The sequence below is a fragment of the Haliaeetus albicilla genome, chromosome 16 (genome assembly GCF_947461875.1).
Source record: "Haliaeetus albicilla chromosome 16, bHalAlb1.1, whole genome shotgun sequence".
NCBI lineage: Eukaryota > Metazoa > Chordata > Aves > Accipitriformes > Accipitridae > Haliaeetus > Haliaeetus albicilla.
Genome location: NC_091498.1, coordinates 25,867,143 through 25,888,249, shown reverse-complemented (window position 1 = coordinate 25,888,249; position 21,107 = coordinate 25,867,143). Strand labels below are relative to the sequence as shown.

At 36.6% G+C, this 21,107-nt stretch overlaps 1 long non-coding RNA gene across 1 annotated transcript in view; it reads left to right on the top strand.

The window, feature by feature from the left end:
- Positions 1 to 21,107, top strand: part of LOC138689301 (uncharacterized) — a 121,892-nt gene that overhangs the window by 23,443 nt on the left and 77,342 nt on the right. The window contains exon 2 of the long non-coding RNA XR_011328191.1: positions 2,724 to 2,966. This is a non-coding gene — a long non-coding RNA (uncharacterized lncRNA). The remainder of the gene's footprint in view (positions 1 to 2,723; positions 2,967 to 21,107) is intronic.

Genomic DNA, 21,107 nt, shown 5'->3' with positions numbered 1-21,107 from the left:
TTTGTAATTTCCTTCTGAATACTTTCCAGTTTGTCAGAAACCTTTCTGAATCATGGAGAAATGAATCAGTAGAAGCCTCACTAATGCCAGATGTTGCCATTAAATCATTTCCCTACTCCTACTTGATGTTTCCTAGATTTTGCATCCAAGGTCCATGTTAGCCCACTTAGAGGACTGCAGTAAGAATGTGTTTATTTCAGTTGGATTCTTTGCATTATTCTTGAACTTCTTGTTAGTATTTTCCCCTTTTGTCTTTTAGATTTAGAATAGGAATAGGCCAGTCAAATAAAACGTTATGCTAAATAACATAGGAGAGCACTTAAGCACATGCTTAGTTTTCTGTTGACACAGAAGAGATTTGTATGTACCCTTGAACTGCATGCTTATATATTGTTCTGAATACATAATAACTGCTGGGCTGAATTTTGAGGTCAACTGATTAGTATTTTTATTATAATATTTGCATTGTTATATGGCAATGAATTATTAATATAAGGAAATGAAATACAAATTATAGTGATTTTTCTCCCCATGCCCCAAATATTCATGTGAATCTTAAAATACCCTTTTGAATTGTCTGCATTTAAAACCTTATCCTTGTTTAACTTCCTTACATGTTGCAAGCATTATTTGGCTGGAAAATTTTGATGAAGAAGCAGTAAACAGCATTTGTCTCTGCAGCAGACAGTATGTGACATTTCTTCGTTTAAAATTCTTTTCATGTGCTATCAGACAAATTCACACATCATATTATTCAGCATGACCTTAGTGAAAGTTCTTTACGTTACTTCTCAAATTTTGTTGTCGTCTTTTTGTGGTGTTTGCATATGCATCTGTAAACTAGCACATGTTCATAAATATGCTTTTCACTATTTTGAGAAATAATATAGGAGTGCTTAAGTTTGCAGAGGTCTCATTTGTTGATGACCACTTGAATACTTAAGGCTGTTGTAAGCTGTGGTTTTAGTCCAGCCCTCACCCAAGGAAAGGAAAGGCCTTTTTACTGGTGTAGTCTCCTCTCTGTCAGAAACTGCATTGGCTGTTCTGAAAATTGATGTTTTATTATTATTTGCTTAAAATAGTGTGTTAACTTCACTTTTTTTACTGAATAAAGGAGGAGGATGAGGTTGCAAGGAATAATTTGACACTGTGGGAGAGGTTTGTGTGCAGCTTCTGCCAGTGGGGAGGACCAGAATTTGATTATAAATGAAAGCTTAAAAAAAAAAAATCCTCAACCTAAATCCTGAAATGTAAGAAAGAAATACAGAAGTAGCTCATGTCACAAATCTTCATTATGAATATATAGGTGTCTTTTGCAAAATGTCAAAGGTTGATGAGTGCATCACTTCAGAGAATTAACAAAAGTCCGCGTTATCAATACATAATTAGGATATTAGTGGGTTTTTTCCCTCCCACTGAATCCCCTTGTTTACCTTTTCCTTGTTTTGCAGCCTGATTTGTTCCTTTTATCAGTTACATCTGTACTGCACACAGCCACTTGACCTATTGAGTAGGTTTTCTTAGTGCTTAATAACTCTAACAAACATTTTTCTTGCATGTTCTAAATTTCCCAACCAGGATTTTTTTCTTCACTTGTATCTATTTAAAAGGAGAATATGTGATGAAGGCTCTGAGCTTCTTTTTCTTGTTCATTGGGATCCTTTCCATTGAAAACAATTCATTATCTCCTTTGAGGAAATTTATTGTTTTTATTAGAAAATGTAAATTTGCTATGCTAGAGGCATCTTTTTCACTGTAAGTTTGGTCTTTATAGACCAACATTTTCTGTAACAAGAGTACCAAATTATGTTCTGGAATTAACTGCAAAGGAAGAAAAACAATAGCATACTTTCTAAGTATAATTTAGTATGATTAATCCAGGAACTGCATGAGTTGTTGTAGAATGTGCTTGTAATTTCTCAAGTGTGTGTTTTGCTACTTCCTACTCAAAATTGGTTTAGCAATGCATAGATTTAGGTAGAGAAAATCTATTCTAAATTTTTCTGAGTCTGCTGATGTGTACAGGCTTATATGGCTTTTTCATTGAATAAAGGTTCTTGGTGACTTAATCTAGACAAAACCAATAGTTTTCTGTTTACTGTTGTCTGTGATTCAGTTCCTGTCTGTAAATGTGACAACAATGCTGCTTTTTTGCTGATTTGTGTTGCATTGGTGGACTACAGCTTAGTTAACTATCTGTGCAGTGACACTCAGAGTTGAACTCAGGTCTGTTCTAGGGTCCTGTAATATCTGTCACACAAAATAAGGTTATTATAATAAGATTATTACTAGTAATGAATTATTAAGAATCCTTCTTTTAAAACAGGATTTCAGACTAAGTTAAATGAGGTTTTTTGGTATGTTTTCTGCATTCTAAAGGTAGGTGGTGCCCCAAAAATAGTGTAAACAATACATTAAAACTTGTACATATGGGGTTTGAAAACAGTCTTGTACCATTTTAAAAGATCACTGTTCTCTTTGTTTTGTTTTCCTGTGTAATCATGAACATTTGGCACAGCTTTGCTGGAAATTAGCATTAAGTGGACACCTGTTTCACCTAACAGTAGATGTGGATCTGCAGTAAAAAAAAAGTGTGTTCCAAGAGCTAAACCACAAGGAAATCTGGGAGGCCTTGATTATTTACCTGAGGTTCTACATGACTTTGAGCTGTGCTATAGAAACCATATGTGAAATGGGGATAATGCTTGTGCTTTTTTTTGAAGGATCTGGAAAGACTAGTTGCTTCCTGAACAACTGATTTCTAGGCTGAAGGAGAAACCTCCATGCTAAGTTTTGGTGTTTGCTCTGGGAGTAGAAAGACTGTTCTTGCATTGTACAAGGAAAAAGTCTGGATGAGGGAAGCGCTTACAGCTTAGCGAATCCTGCCATTGTGTGAGTTTCTCAATCACAGAAGATGCATCTTCTTGGCAAGATTAATGGGGATGTGAATAAGCAATCTTTTTGTGGTGAGTATGCATTTCAACTCTTCGTGGTTTAAGAGAAAGGATTTATTTTCCCTTTCTTTTGAGGATGCTAAGCAAGCACCCTGAAGTTCATGTATACTCAAACTAGATGCAATTATTAGTTTTATTTTTGTTTACTACAGAAGTGTACTTTGATGGGTTTTATTATTTTATAAAGCACCATTGTTGAATTTGTTTGCAGCTTTCATAAAAAAATCTTGCAACGAGTGATTTGAGAGACATGCAGAAAATATTTCATTGAGTCAATCTTTTTTTAAATGTAAGCTTGAATTTTCTTTGTGGAAACAGAAGCTTTTTGGTTTTCTTTGATCCTTGCTGTAAAACGTATGTCTTGTTTGTATATATAGGTGTATATTCATCAGGTGGAATTTCTGAGATACACTGAATAACACTGAAATGCTATTGGAGGGCAAATATAATTAATAGGAATGTGCTATAGTGACTGCAGTGGGTGAAAGTACAAAAATCTTAAGGAAGAATTAGTAATTGCCTCTGAGAGGATTGTATAAGCAGCAATAAAACTAGGTGGCAGTCTCTTCTCTAGTGTCTCAAAACTGTTTTATCCCATTCCGGGATAAGCTAGAGGTAATATAGACTAATTAATCTTTCTGTTGAAATATTTCCGGTAATTAGAGAATTCTCCATAGTCTTTGGAGTTTTTCACGTAGTTATCTATACTAATGGTTAAAAATTTCAATTCTGTATTTGTCTAGATCCATGTTCCAGTTACTGGTGCTTGTTAAAATAGACTGAAGAACTCCCTTTTATTATATTACTAATCCCCATGTAGCTACTTACACATTAGATCAAATCACCTCTTAACCTTTTCTTTGCTAAGATAAATAGATTTAAATCCTGGGACCTCTCTCTAAGGCATGTTTACCAATCTTCTAATCGGTCTTGTGGCTCTTTTCCAAACCTCTTCTCATTCCTCAGCAGCTTTCTTTTATTGGAATACTAAGACAGGACATGATCTTTTCAATTATATTCCCATAGCTGTCATCAGATATTAGCTTTTCCCTCTTATTCAGAGTTCCAGTTTAGGTATCTTTGGCTCTTATTTCTGTTTTTGATCACAGCTGTACATTGTAGTTGATGATATTAATGAATGATTACCCAAAAGTTTTTCAGCTGTGGCATGCCCGATAATTACCTGATTTAAATTCTCCAGCTGTATCAAAGCTTTTTTTTTTTCCTGGAACCTGATTAACCCCCAAGATTGCTCTTCATTGGTCCTTTGAATTAACTGTTTCCCAAAGCTTTGTTTCACCTTTGAGCTTTATCACTCCTGATTTCCCCCCCCCCCCCAAGTCATCAATGAAAATAGTAAAGGCCACAAACACAAGAATGGACTTTTGCAGATGTATACCCATTTAGCTGCAATGGTGCTTTAAGATTTGAGACCTCTCCACTTAAACACAATGTTAAATATAAATACAGATCTAATCCGTCCCTTTCTCTTTGCTATGTGTTTCATCTCTCCAGCAACTTTTACTTCAAAAGTTTTCCACTTTCTTTCAAATTTTTTGCACTGTTTATCTTTAATAGTAGCCCTAACTAACAGACCAATACAGCTGTAGTCAGGGTACTACGTATTTCCAGTTTTCTGTGTATAATAAAACCAGATATATTTCCATGTATATGTCAATCCTTCTTTCCATTTTTTTGTATGGAAACCTCAGCTTTAGTTAAGGCCCTGGAAGTACATTTGCAGGTCTCTTATGATCTTCTGGAAGCATATACTACATACTTCTGGAATAAAGTGTACAACTGAAAGCATATACCACAGGACTCTGACAATTACTATATTTTCACAGAAGTTTGGCCCTGCTGACTACTTCAGCAGAATCAGTTGATTGCTTTGGTGATTGCTTACCATTACAGAAATTTAGGGACAGTATTACTCAAAAAAAGTAACTGAAGTAATAGTTGCTTCCAAAAGGTGTTTTATAATAGCACACTACTCTGTACTATCTGTTTTCAGAGGACTGTTTCAAATGCAGATGAAACACAAAATGGGGGGGGGGGGAATCTGATAGTGCCAATTCCCCTAACTATTGTTATTATATTATCTTTTTACACATTTGTTTTAGACCCACTGGATCTCAGCCTTGTTGTTCTTTCTAGCTCTAATTCTGCATCTCACAAGTGTCTTTTTTACAGATTTATGTCTCTGATCTCCACTTTGTTTTAAAATGTAGAAGTCCACAAGCTTTTCAAAAGCAGCAGTCTCTAACAGAGGTTTTACAAAATTCTCTTTCGTCACTTGTCATAAAAAAATGAAATCTTACAGAAATTTTAATTGTGCCAAAGACTGCAATACTCTGTGTATGTCCTTTAGCACAAGCTAATAATTTGCCAGTTAGTTGTTTACTGCTGTTCTATTGTTTCTCTAGCCTTCAAGAAGAGATACAGCTGTACTCAACATTCCTGTCAAATCTGCTTATTTGTGCAAATTTTTTTGCTGTGAGGGAGTGTCCATCTGCATCTTTTATTCTTCTCTGTTCTCATTCTCCCCTCACTTGAGGTACAAACTAATTTCTGCAGTGATAGTTGAGGAAAATAGCTAGTAACTTGTAGGTTACGTTCTTGGAAAAGATCCAAGCACATGGTGTTTGTGTGTTAAAAACAAAAAAGCAATCTGTATTTTGAAGATTATTCTGTAACTGTTAACAAATCAGTATATGCAAAATAAGTTAAACACAGTGCTTCCTGAATTATGAGGACTTGCCTACTTTGAACATCGTAATATACCCACAGCATCACTTGAATAGACATTTTTATAATAATGGATTCCCTTCCCCTACACTTTAGATAGACGGAAACAATCATTCTATTCTTTACCACAAAAGCAAATTAAACACTGATTAACATTCTACTTCTGGTTTATCTGTCAGGCTGTTGATCCTAGACTATCCAAGGTTCCTTTTATTTTCAACCTGTAGACAAGTGAGAAACATACTTAGAGCCCACATTGCTTTTCATTTTGCTCACTGATTTGTTCTTAAAAAAAAAAGAGTGTAAAGATTAATTCTATTTGAATCAGAAAAGTCTTTCCCATGAGGCTTCAATTTAAGAAAGAAACAATTATTAAATAACACATACATGTGAATGTAAATGATGTATCCCATATTTCTTACTTGGTTATGTGTAACACAACCACCAAGATATAGTTCCAAATATATTTCTATATTGTGTATGTCGCCACCTTTCCCTCTATGTTGGTGCTGTAAAATCTTCCTGAACAGTCCAGCCAGCTGTCCCTTAATATAGGTTTCTTCTTCCAGTTTCTCTACAGACCCTACATAAATGGTAAACTGTCTATTTTTGTCTTGATTCAACAACTTATAGGTCTGGCTCATTATGCTTCACAGTCCAGAGAGTATGTAGGTTGACACAGATCTTGTTTTCTGTAAATGCATTTTCTTTGCAAATGAAAAAAGTATTACATGGATTCTTCTCTGAAGATTTATAAAGTTGCTCATAGTTAGTGTGTGAGTGCCACTGACCAGAGAGAATCATAGTATGGTTTGGGTTGGAAGGGGCCTTAAAGACCATCTAGTTCCAAACCCTGTGCCATGGGCAGGGACACCTTCCACTAGACCAGCTTGCTCAAAGCCCCATCCAACCTGGCCTTGAACACTTCCAAGGATGGGGCATCCACAACCTCTCTGGGCAACCTGTTCTAGTGCCTCGCCACCCTCACAGCGAAGAACTTTTTCCTTACATCTAATCTAAATCTACCTTCTTTCAGTTTAAAGCCATTACCCCTTGTCCTTTCACTACAGGCCCTTGTAAAAAGTCCCTCTCTGGCTTTCTTGTAGGCCCCTTTAGGTACTGGCAGGCTGCTGTAAGGTCTCCCCGGAGCCTTCTCTTCTCCAGGCTGAATAACCCCAACTCTCTCAGCCTGTCTTGATAGGAGAGGTGCTCCAGCCCCCTGATCATCTTTGTGGCCCTCCTCTGGACTCGCTCCAACAGGTCCATGTCTTTCTCATATTGGGGGCCCCAGAGCTGATATATTGCCTAGTTTCCCTGAGTTGACTTGTTATACCGAAGACAGACAGATGTGTAGGCAATATATTGAAATGGACATAGAGACTTCATTGTGACTTTGTATATAAAAAATTCTGTGATAGGTTTTCTTAGCACGGTTATGACATCAACAGAAGATATTTTTTTAGTTCAAATACCGTGTAACAGATTCTTTTTAAGTATAGCAGAGACCGCTTTAGAGAGTGTTTTCGTGGGGGATGTGTGTTGGTCTGGGAACCGAGGGATGAGGACCTAAAATTGCTTTGAAGCTGCAGAGGTTTAATTGTAGACATCTGTGAGAGACTGAAAGAGTTAACGTCTCAAACGCTATGGTGGGGCAAGTTCTGCATAACAACGAACCGCAGGTGAGAAGCCCATCAGGACTGATTAGCACAGGACATCAGCAACAGGACAGGAGGCTGCTGTGCAGGAGGATGCACAGCTCCGTGCTCTGATATGCTGAGTGGGGCAGGTCCCCATGTATGGCCAAAGGTCAAGCAACGGTCATGCCTGCAGGGAAGGAGAAGTTACTCCCCAAACGACCCCCAAGCCCACTGACCCATTTCCTGAAGGTTCTGAAAGCACAAACCATGCATGACATCCAATTAGCCTAATGAGTTCGAGTGCCCGCCCAAAGGAGGGGCAAGGAGATGATAAAAGGACACGAATTGCAGCCTTACAGGTGCATGCCCTCCAGAACTGGACCTTTAGGCTGGCGGGACCAACGCTGGACCCAGGACTGGTGAAATCTTTCTCTTCTCTCTTTTCACTCTCTCTCTCTCCTTCTCTTTTTCTTCATAACCCCTACACTTCACCCCTTTATGTGTAAATCGTTGACCAAGTCTGGGACTAGAAGTGGATCTAGTTGCCCCTAGGCTTCTCTCTAAGAAGGAGCCTAGAAAGCAAGGGGGTCCACTTTGAACCTCATGACTCAACAGGAGGGCTCTCCTTATTTTCTTCCCTGAATTGATCCCCAAATAAGCAAGGCTTGTAGTATATGTTTGATGATGTATGGTTACCACGTGTTATAGGGTTTACTGACAGTTTCATGCCGATTCTTGTGAGAAACCCAGCCAGCTACTGTTATGCCTTCCAAGTTCAGGCTGCTTCTACCATAAATAAAACGTTCAACTGATCGTTTGGTGTCACTTCACCTTAATTTAGCTCGAGGGAATTCTGAACTCGCCATGACCCCTCCCTGGTCTGGCCAGCATGGTTTGTGACAATATCCAAAGTACCAGATATTGAGAAATACTCAGGGAAAATTCTGTAATGCAAATAAGACTTTTGGTTATAGTTTTGCAAGTCATTAACTGTGACTGCAAAGCAAGATATCTGTAGCTTGTAATACAGGCTGAAATCCATTTAAGCTGTCTGTCAGTAAGGAAAGTATATGTCTCATACCTAGGAGTTATTAATAATCCCATGTAACGTGTTCATGACAAATTAATCAATGAAAGACTGATTTCTTTCACTGTTCTCTCAAAGTTGTATGCTGAAGCTGAAAATATATATGCTTATTTCAAGACGCTGCAAATTTTGAGGCCTACAAGTTTGATACTCCCTAAGTTCTGTTTTATGTTGGTTTTTCTTTTTTTATTTCTGAAAACTATCTGCATAAAAAATATCTGTGAAACTTGGATAATGGAAAGAGCAATATATCCTGAAAGAAAATAAAACCCAAGACATTTTAAGCTAGTTGCAAAACAAATGTTGAGTGATTTTCCTATTTTGCTTCTCTCATGTATTGGAGCCTAAGCTTTTGAATCTGGTTCAAGAGTGAGACTGCTGTTCCATCATTTCACACAGAATACTAACATACATGTAAAGTAAGAGAAGCTTAATGCTTTTAATGTTACTCATATATGATAAAGAATTGTGTGTGTATGTACCTGAATTTATAAAAATTGTACTCTTTTATGAAATGGGTGGGGCTGCGTGTGTGTATACATATATATATATATATATATAATTGCAGTGTTACTTTAACAAGGCAAAAAAAGGGGAATGTTAAGTTTGTGCTGTTGTGGGTAGGGAATTGCATATTTAAACTTGCACCTACCAGGAATCTTAATATGAACTCCAGAGCTAATTTCTAGGAATGATATGTAATGTGTTCCAGACTAATGAAATGAAAGCGAAATATTTTTCTCTGTATGTTGACTTAGCATGATTAAAGTGAGATTTAATAATTTAGGATGTGTGTTTGTGGTTTTCTAGGACTATTATGTAACTCTTTCCTAGCACCTGGAGAGCATGGAGATGGCTAAAACCTCTAGCGTATCAAATGAGGTAATGAAACATAAGGCCTCTTCTAACAGTACCTGGGGCTTTTTTACATTCCAACAAAGTGCATGTTCAACAAGCAGCAGATGTAGATGATATCATCAAACAGGATGCTGATTGAGACTGAATGTTCATAAAACAGTTTATTGTTTCAGGGCATTTTTCCTGGTCTGTTATGCGTCTCCTTTTTTAACTGATAGTGGATACCTGGAATTTTGTACCTTTTGCAACATAATATTGCAAGCAACTTTAAATTTTCTTTATTTTCTCCTGAAATTTCACTTTTTTTCCCACTGATAATTTCCAAAACTTCCTGATGTTAAAGACCTTATAGAATGTGTAGGTGCTTTTCATTTGAGGAGCTGTCTTAAATTCCATGGTCAGAAAGTCTGCAAGACATAATAGAATGTATTTTGAGAGGGTAAAAACTGGCCTAGAAGCCTTAATTGTATAGTAGCTGAAGTCCTGGTTCAGGTGTCTAAATAGAGAGAATTGTTTGAAAACACTAAAGAAAGTGTTTCATAGCTTTTTATTTCCATGGAAACTGTATCTGATGATATATCTTTCCTTTCCCTTGCCTTTAATTACGATGTGTTTCTTTCCCCGTTCTTCCTGGTTTTCATTATGATGGCAACTTCTTATGCAATTAATAGTATATAATAAACATCAACAAATAAGTAGAAATGCTCTTTTTGCTTAAAAGGTGAGTGACAAGCTAGCTGTGGCAGTTGTCTAGCTGCAGCATTACAGAATACACCAGCTCTATTTTTTTCTTCCATCTCAATAAAACCTCTCTTTGGAAGTAGAGGAGGTGGTACTTGACAACTGCTTCAACAAAACAACAAAAAAAAGGGCTGGGCGCACAAAAAAGGACACCATTATAGTTAGACCTACAGAATTTATGAAGAAATGTATTCTGGGGAAGGAATTCTCAAGAAAAGTAAAAGCTTTCACTGTAAAACAAAGAACATTTGAGTGGATTGGATGTAAAGTTGCAAAAGAGCAATATGGGATAAAAAGGAGAAACTGAGTGTAGCTCTGATGATTGTATTATAATAGAGAGGTGCAAGTAGCTGGCAGGTGAGAGCATATGAAAGAGCGCGGTTTAGGCAATGAACTACTACCTAGGGCTGTATCTAGAAATAGGATTGGTAGAAATGCCCTCTGGAGTAGCCAGGGAACTATCAATAAGACTGAGAAATCACCTTGTTTTGCTAGGTTGTGATTATGAACCTAAAAAAAAAAATCCAAGGTGAGACTGATTTCTGAATGAGATCTCAAGTTAACTGTCAACTTAGTGACAGTGAAAACCTTGGGCTAAAATACCTTCTTAGCTGTTAAAAGCAAAAATATCTAAAGGGTTTCCTTAAGGAAGAAAAAAATAAAAAAGAGAATAGGGGAGAAACAGGTTGCTCTCCTAAAGAGTACATGCTCCAAGGAACTGTGTGTTTGTTAGAATGGTCTGACCTCTTGCCCCTCAAAAAGAATTAATGTATCATGGATGTTAGTAATTGCTAAATCAAGTTGGAGAAAGTTTCTAATCCTGAAGTGTTTCTGGATAATGAATCTGATGGTGTGTGTGTTTCATTAAGAATCGAGGCATGTCTAGCTCAGACATTTGAGCCAAGAACACAAACACAAACACCCTGCATTCCCAGGGCGCAGTGACTAATACTTCCAGTGAGATCTCAGCATTCCCTTTATAGATCAGGTGTTAATGTACACTGACATTCCAACTTGCAGCACTGAAAATTAATATCAATATGGTGGGCTAAATAAAGTATAACTCTGGACCTGCAAATACTTTTGGAATGAAGGACAAGTATTTTAAAGCTTTTCTGCTAATGTTGAGTCAAAGTCTTTGATGCTAAAAATAAGAGATTAAAAGTCTTCATGAAACTGCAGATTGTTTATCCTTGTATAGATATGCTCAAGTGAAACAGATCACTATAATACAGTAGCTGAATTACAAAAAATGAACCCATAAAATGAGATGGTGGACAGCAAGTTTTGTTCCAATTTTTCTCACTTATAAGACTTCCTCTGTAGTATGTTGTAGTGTGTTCCTCTGTAGTGTGTCTCTTAAACGTTAATGATATTCTACATCTCCAAGTATCTTTCTAAAGAGTAGTTGATGGCAGCATCTCTGAGTAGGTTGAATGTGTAATGACATTACATGGACTGGCTTCCATCTTTTCATGTGGAAACTATTCCAAACTTTTAGTTTACTGCAGTAGTATAGAGACTTTCCCTCTTTTTTCTTTTCCACCATTTCACCCTCACTACCTCCCTTGACACCTTCATATGTGTGTAAATTACATGCTCAGACTAGAATTTAATATTTCACCTGAAGTTGTAGGGGAGCTCTATAGTGAGGTTTTCTGTTTTCATTCGTGGAGAATGACTCCTTTACTAATTCCCAAATCAAATTCTTTTTGAATTAACTTCTCTCCCTCTGCCTGGAATATCACAATGTCTAGCCACTTGTTTGCTCTTGCTTTCAGGTTTCCTCATCTATCGAAGACATGTACATCTTCTCCAGATGTTGTCTTGCATTTTTATATGTTTAATGAATGTTCATATGTTTCAATACTTTTCTGTTCAGGTATTTAACTTCTTTAGGTTCCCCTGTTTCTTTTCTTCTCCTATATATCTGATTCTCCCCCCAATGATATTTTTAAGGCAAGTGCAGTATTAATCTGACAAGTCAGGAATCAGTATCACTACAGTTACTCAGTTTGTTGCTTGTTATTTTCTTTCATTTTCTCTTAAGTTATTCACATAAAAGCTTAGCTACAAGTGGGTGAGTGACCCATTTATTATTCATATATTTTCTTTTAATTCTTTTAGCTTGGTGTTCCTAAATATATTCTTCATAAATCCACACATGTGGTAACATTCCTAACCCTGATATTTCTTAGAAGGCTAATGTTATGTTGCATATCTACTGTAAGATTATGTAAGTCATGTTTCCCATGATCATACTGCTAGGAAACTGGGGTTTATGACTTCTGTAAATATATGAGAACAGAAAGTTCTGGGGCATGTTTGCTGTTTGTATATACAAGTAGTTGAGTTTTAAGTAGTTGTTTTTGATGCTTTATTTTGATTACAGCCCACATCTGAATATCTTTAAAGTAGATCTCTGTTGCTTGGGGTTTTTTACAATGCTTTTTGACTACAGAACCCTAAACATTTTAGGAAAAATGTGCAGGGACATGTTAAGAAACTTCACATGCGAACTAGTGTACAGTTGTTTTGCATACTACATACTATAAACACACCCTGCTTTGTCAGGTTTCATGGCTTCCATAAAAAAAGAAAAATGGCTGAATTTTGGCAAGTGTAAATAGTCATGTTTCATTGATTTCTTAAGCCAAATTATACCAGCTGAAAACTTGGACATTAGAATGCCAAAAACAATGAAAAATATTTTCATAAATATTGTCTGCTTTAAGTGTATTAAATATAAAGTTAATTATGGCAAATAGGGATTTACTCTGGCAAATGAATGCAGAAATTGAAATACAAGGTGTGACTGCATATGACACGACTATTTTTAGCCTCTCTAAGCTGGTTTATTAATTGCAGATGTTCTCGGGTTCATGCTCATTGTCTTTCGTATGGTTCACCAAGTAGGAAGAAACACAAATCTCAATCTAATTGTACATAATGAAAACACAATTTTAAAAAGTTAGTGCTGTTGGGTTTTTATTTTTGCAGAATAAACTGTTCATAAATGCATCATGACATCATGTATTTGTAAACATCCCATTTGTGGCAGTGAAGCTGCTGAAAAACTACTAAATTTAAATGTTGTTGGTTTAACGTGATTTAGAAAATCCACTTTGATGGAGCTGGTATCTCAGCAGCTTTTTGATCAATTTGCGATCTATTAAAATTTGCCATTTTAAAATGTTTCTTCCACCAGTTGAGGGTAAGGGGTTTCATTATCATTAGTCTGCTTGTCTTGTTACAAAGGCCAAAAGGAGGAGGGATATAAAGCCAGTTCTGTTACTGTGTGAAGCCAATGGTATGCTCTCTTTTTACTAGTTACATGCAGGATATGTGGTAGCAATGGGCTCAACTAGCCTACTGGCCATACTTCTGTATGCGAATAGCTTATTAACAAAAACGTAAACCACGTTGTGCTTCCAGTTCTATTGGCTTTATATCGTACTGCTCTGCTGTTTTCAAAGAAGTTTATCTCGAGGGTCAGTCACAGGAAATTTTCATTTTCAAAATGGGGAAAGGTTATAATGTTCATTGACTTGCTGAATATTATTCAGCCACTTCTAGTGTCTTCAGTAGAGCTACTCCAGATTCCTGCCATGGTCAGTGCAAAACATTGCCCACTTGGTGTAGAGGAGCAGAAATCAGGACTGGTGGTGATTGGTGAAGAGTAGAATTTGGCTTTTCTTTTTGATTTCTCATCTGCCTGGACTTGAAGAAGTAAGTACAGATGTGATACCAATGGAACTTGCAATGTAACAACTCTTTTCCTCCACTAGCACTGGCCTGTTGAGGCCAATGTTAGTGTAGCTGGTGAACTGGAAATGTAGTGGACCACTTCAGCACCTAAATCGTAGCAATTGGCGGCGAGGTTAGTAATATGGGAAAAACATTGCATTTTAGTTGATGTCAAGAGCGCTATGACAGTTTATATATACCAGCTGCCTATATTGCCTTTCTGAATGTTCTTCCTTGGCACACCCCAAAAATAGAGAGAATTGGTCATTCAGTTCTATTTGTATTTCACTTACGATTGGAATCTCTTGTCTTTCAACAACTGAAATAATTCCTCTTCTGAATAGCCTCTGGGATATCATAGAATCATAGAATGGCTTGGGTTGGAAGGGACCTTAAAGATCATCTAGTCTAACCCCCCTGCCATGGGCAGGGACACCTTCCACCAGACCAGGTTGCTCAAAGCCCCATCCAACCTGGCCTTGCGATGGGGCATCCACAACCTCTCTGGGCAACCTGTTCCAGTGCCTCACCACCCTCATAATGGTAATTAATTAACAGACTTGTCTTGATTTTTTACTCTTTTCCACCTCTGAGTTTTTCCTCATCTCTCTCTTTTTTCTTTTTTTTTTAAATTTTTCTTAAATTCCTGATGCTGTCTGTTTCTTTTGTGGTTTTTTTCAATGAACTAAATAAAAGTTGTTACAAGAACTTCAGAATGAATATGCATGGGGATTTATGTATTTATTTTGGTGCATGGTCTCCTTTAATTGCACTACCTGAAGGAAAAGGGCCTTCTCGCTTGTTCCTCTCCCTATGTACTGACATATGCCCTCTCAACAAGGAATTCCAACAAATATATCTTTTTGGCATATACTGTATCTACAGCAACAAACCAGGAGAGAAACAAAATATGAATCATCAACCAATTAGTGGCTGAAATGCCCCAAGGGTGTAAAGTGGGCCAGAGTTACCTGTCCAGGAAGCTCCATAGGTAGCCTTTTAAAACAACTGCTTGGCGGCGCAGACACAAGCCTCCATTTATTATGGAAGATCTCAATTTATTTTCTTCTTGAACTATTAACTTCCTTTACTTGCACCTAGTTAGAACAATATGTTTTGAGCATTTATTTATTTATTTATTTAAACAGGCATTAAAAATAAATCTGGTAAAACTGGTTCTGATTTCACTGACAGTAGCATAAATCAGTTTGTGCCAGCTAAAGGTGATAGACCTCATTCTTCTCTCTATTCTATCAATTTTAGGCAAGCTATGCCTGTTTGTCCCATTTTCCTCTCTTACACTGGTATAAATTTAAAAGAACTGTATGGAGGGAAATGAGGTTGTTAAAGTTAACAAAGTTTGAGAAGAATAAAAGGTTTCCTTGCATACGTGCACATACACTGTAATACTGCCTCTTTGTTTATAAATAGGTGATAGAAAAAAAGGCTGCTGCGATATTTGAACCCATGTGTTGTGTTCTGACTGAACAAAACCACCATCTGTACTGGAAAATTGTCTTAATTTTAAAGCAAGGTAGAAAAAAAACACACTGCCTTTTATTAACCATAGCATTACTTTTAGTCAACAGAATTTGCTAATTTTGTTGACACTTTGTTATGCACCTAATTCTAACAAATCAAGATCTAGCAACTTTCCTTATGGATTTGTCTCCTTACATGTTTCTCTTAATAAAGAGACAGTCTGGTGCAAAAATCTGAAATAGTTTGGAAAATGCCCTACTCAGCTGAACTTTTATGTATTTCTTTCTTCATAATTTCTTGTTTCAAGGTGCTGACTTGAATTTTTGCCTTTGGAGCCAAGCTATTTTTGAGCACCTGGGACCTTCTGGAAGAAGTTTATATGTCTATACTTGTTTATATATTTACATTTTGCAAAGTTGTGTTAGCTCCTCATGTCGCACAGTAAAAGATGTCTTTTATATCTAGCTTCCTAAGCTGAATGTCCTCTAATGATTTTAACGTTCACTGGCTATGTCCTATGGAAAAGACAAAACATTAACTAAAGTGCTCATGTGTAGAGCCTAGATACTTTTATTTTTGTTCTTGTAAGAATTTGAATAATAGCAATTCCATGTTCTCGTCAAAGTTGACAAGCATGTGTAAAGCAGTATTTGTGTTGCTAGCTGTCATTGTTACAGCATGTGCAGTAGAATTATTGTTTGGGTTACATCAGAACTTGCATTATGTTGTTTTCCTATGGCCATTATCTTTCTTTCCCCCCATAAAGATCAGCTGATCCAGTGTGTATGTTCTGTGGGATGATGCTGAGGGAGGAGCAGCAGAGTTCAGCAATTTAAGGTGTGTTTTTTGTTTACACATCTGTCTTTTTTTTTTTTTTTTTTTTTTTTTTTTTTAACTAGCACTCATCCACAAAAAGGAAGCAGTAATGGTGGAGAGGCTTCTGGATCTGTTTATGGGGGAAAACAAGGTGTTCATTTTGAGAAGAGAGTGATTGGGTGGTAAATGTGATTGAATCAGGAGTTTTGGGGGTATCTGTTTGAAGAATGGTGTTATCTGAAAAAAAAAAAAAGAAAAAAATTTGGAGCATGGGGGTAGGATGTTTAAAAAAAAAAAAAAAAAAGTGTGTTTGTTTAGCCAGAATAATATTTTAGAATAGCAGTGGCTGGACCACAATGTCAAAATGATGTTTCTTTCCTGTCATGCATGTCTTGAAATTTCTTCTGCTTTTTTATACTAGAAGTGTTGTTCAGCACTTCTGCCAAAACATCAATTTTAATTGAGTTCAAAGTTTCTAATTTTTTTCTGGGCGAAACTTGATCTACAAAGTCAGAAAGTCCACTATGAGCTGACATTAGAAAACAAATGATGCTAATCAATTTAGCAATTTCTCAGTAAACTTGGAAGTATGATCATAATCCTCAAATTCTGTTTTGCTTTTCTCTTTCAGACCATTTACCTAAGCTTTGAAACTCCTTTTTTGTTTGTAATAGTCAAAGAAGGTTTGTTATCTTCTTTCTTCATTACTTGTGAGAAAATGCTTTCCATTTCTATCATAATCCAGGGAAAATGTTACCATTCTGGACAGCTAGCAGCAATGGAAGAGATAGGAAGAATGAAGTTTTTGCTTTGGTGACATAAGCAGGCAGGTGACCAAGCAGATGTCTCTTTATACCAAAATATGTAATCTCATGTGAGGTACAGAGATGGCATGAGGCTCATACCAAGGGTGTTAGCTTCGTGCTCGAAGCATGAACCTTGACAAGTCTGCTGAATACATTGAAAATGTATATATTCAGATTTATATAAATTATTATTTTTGGTGGATGTACCTGTGCAAACAGAATTCAGTGTTATGCAGTGTGCAGTGTACTCAAACTAGAGACCTGGTTCTCTTCCATCAACATGTATCGGTTCCCCAGTGTTTAATGTCATCGTGGAGACTAGAGTCTCTGATAAGAAAGGGTCTCATCTCTTTGAATTGCTTATGCTTTATAATAACGTAACTGATACTGACAGATCAATCTATTTAAACAAAGTAAACCAGAGTAGAATCAAAGCCTATTCCTCTTTTCCCAAACTATTTAGTTGCATATAAACAACTTAAGCAGGTTATTTATTATTTCTAGATTCATTATTCTTGGCAATGGTCTGTACTTGGTACCAGGTAATACATCTGCTTTAAATTGCATTGCTTTTTTCTTATAATAGCTCTTCCTGCCAGAATACTTCCCCCCCGGCCTTGCAGACACTGATTTGATGCTCTTTAATGTAGACAAGTTTGATATGATGCTTTATCCAGCTTCCATTCATTTTCAGGAATGCCATCACCATTTTTGTCTGCTTTCATAATAATATGGGTCTGCACATTTAAAACCTGCTCGAGTCTGTAAATTTATGTCAGTCTAAAGCAGTGTCCCAAGGAACTGTAAATATGATGTGCTCAGTTTTCTGTCCACTACACTGTCTCGTTGGAGAGGAGGCTGACTGCCTGGGGCGCATTGGTATACTGAGCGAAAATCAGGCTCCACAGCTTTTCAGTGTGAAAGCCTTGGGGATGAACACACTGCTGGGCTATCCCAAAGACATTGTTATCATAACTGCTTAGCTTGAATTCCTAATTTCTTGGCACTCCTGTAATTACCCAAACCACTAAGTTAGTGTCTCAAAAATCATCTGTGGATATTAACATAGTTGAAATTGAATGTAAGTAAATTTAAAATATATAGCACATGAAAAATTTGCAAAGTGATAGTATGTACGGTAACAGATATCAGAACCTTACACTTGAATGAAAAATAATGTTTGGTATATTCTAGATGCCACTTGTCCTATTTACAGCATTCAGACAATGTCTATGCTCAGATATTTTACCTGAACTATATTGTCTGCTCCCAGAGAGCATATCTGCCTTAACTATTAACTCATTCAAGCATTTACAGTTCAGAGAGCATCTCAGAAAGACAAATGCCAACAGTCAACAGCAAAAAGGCAGCTTTTCTTTCTCCCAAAACTATAAACTCGCTTGTACACTAAGGGAAAGAAACCCTCCACCACTGTCTATGTATGTGTAACAGTGCCATCTAGTGAGTCTGGTCCTCACAGTGAACAATCTGCAGATACGGCTAAATTGCTATTCAACCTGTTCACTATCCAGCTATTTGGAAACATCACTACTCTGTGGTTTTTGTGTTCTCCAGGTACTATCTTTCTGAAAAATATTTGTCCATGAGTATTATATGTGCTTTTTAGGATTCTAATACGAGGTGGGAGTTTTGTACTTTTTTAAATGTGGGTTTGGCTCTCTGTCTTTGAAACAGAGTATGTTAGTCTTGCCTTACCTTGATCAGATTTGCTCTTTTATTTATTTTTGAAGTGCAGAGCAATGTAGGTTCGTCAATAGGTGCTTTTTCTCCAAAAGCTAAGCAAATCCATGTGTTAAGCAAGCATCTTCTTTAAAGTATGTTTCTTCCTTCATTCAAACTGAGAAAAAAGCAAATTACTCGAGTAAGATGGCTGACAGGTAAAAATGTCATGAATCCACACAGCACATAATAAGAAAACTGTGAAGAAGAAAGTATGATCAATGCACAGAAACATAGAACCACCAGCAGGTTTATCATAGAGCAGAATAGCTGTCATAAATAAGATGTTCCACATACGTGTTGCATTCTCCTCAAAGATGTGGCTATTATTAGATAAATAAGTAGAACAAGCACTAGAGAGTCTAGTACTTCATGTTACTCAAAAGAAAAAAAAAAGAGGAATATGTTTAGCTATGATACCATTAACAACTTAATGTTAATTTTGATGCTTTCAGTTTACCTCAGCATGTATTAAATACTTTCTGAAATCAAAGGGTTGCAGTTAAGATCGGTATTGCTCCTAAGCATTGATGCTAAGTAATCTCACTAGATAAATGGAAAAAATACTGGGAAACCCAAAAGTCTTTTGGCAGGCTGTTATTCATTCAGTGTTCTCTCATAGCCTGTTACCTATCAGTGCTGAGATCACATGAACAAACTCACACAGGTGGAAAGCGAGGTTTATCTATTGTAGCACTATGTATTTTCTCAAAAGTTTCTATATTTCAGGAGTATTTGGGCTTCTCAACATATACTTATAACGCAGAAAATATTTCATTAGTTAATGGATCAGTTACTTTTATACTAGACTGGACTTCTAAAAAAGTGTTTGGTGCCCACTTTCCTAAGAGTTTGTGAGAAACACAGCTATAAAAAATACCAAATATTTTATGATTCTGCATGGCAAATGCTAAAGTAAAAAGGCACTTGCATTTTTTTTTTTTTAATGGAGTGGCTAAAATAAAGGAACAGATAATTGTAAGTTAGTTGAAAATGAGACTTATTCAAATTGCCACTTAAATCTAAGCAAGCTTGGAACAGTAATCGATAGATGTTACTGTACAATGACTATTTGCTAATGAGTGACATAATTTGAGAGTTTGACTTATCAATTGTCTGAATAAACATCCTATTCGCGTAGCAATACTGCAATTGAACTAACTGGTAGCTTTTTATATTATTTGAATCTACTAATAACTGATGACGTTCAACAGTTTATGCAGGAAATTTCACAACAAAGAAACTTCTTTCTAAAAATTAAACCCACCTAGTGGTATTTAAGAGCCATCTAAGAATTGGAGGTGCCTCACTGCCAGGTTACTGAAGCAAGAGTAGGGCCCCCTGAAGTTTTCACATATGGTCTGTCTGTGTGTCTTACCTCTTCAGTGGTGAAATTTCATTGGTGTTTTTTTTTTTCCTGCTTCCGAGAGTATGTAGTTGTGGTTTAACTATACGTAATGTTTTACTACAGTGCAGACCCAACTAGTTTAGGTGGCTGATTGTTCAATGTCATCAGCATGGGTTTCTTGGAGTCTCCTCATTTAATAGTTGGAAAAAAGCACTGGAGAAAATCTTTAATAAAATAGTGTAGATATACTGTTGTTCATCTAATCTTCAATTTGTCGGAGAGCTAAGTGAAGTGGACTTGTTTCAAAAAGTGGGGGACAAGTGACTGAACTAGCTTGCTTTTTCCTACCCAGCTCTGTCATGCCATGACTCATTCACCTCATATTGAAAAGCTGCTCTTGTTGGTGGGTGCTCTATAGTGTAGTAGTTGCTGGGCGGTTCATAGCCAGTGAGCTGCATTGCTTGTTTGAGTCAATCCGTCAGAGAAATGAATGAGTCTCATGTATCCCAAATTCTACCCTAAGAAACAAGTGACGTTTTCCCAGCATCTACTGTAGTCTTACCAGAGCATACATTTGAGGACTGAAAAACCCCTTAATTTTACAGGGATAACCTGTCTGTTCTCCAGGGCTATTTGGATACAACTACAGTGCTGTGAAAATTGTCTCTAGCTGTGTCAACTGTGCCTTACCAGATAGACTAGCCCTTAGATTAACCTACAGTGTTCTCACTTGAGCATTAAAGTAATTTTTTTAATCAAGGCATTTTTAATAATGAAGATACTTTTCCCATTGTGATGCAAACAGCATATGTGTTGTTACTTCTTTGCTAAAGAAAAGTAAAATCGATTTCTATAGCATCATATATTTATTATAAAATGTACCTTCTGGTGATATGACATTAAGACAACAGTACCATCTGAGACAACTAGTAGGGGAATTTAGTCTTCAGAGTTATTGTCAAGGTTTTGTTTGTTAGTTTGTTTGTTTTCTTCTTTCTTTCACTTTTTCTTAATTTTTGTTCCACTATTGGCGAAAATTGGGCTGGAAATCTTCAATGTCAGTTATGTCAGGATTACCCTACCATCAACAGAAATCAGAAAGTACACATCAGCCTGTAGGAGCTGTGCTTTGGAAAATAGTGA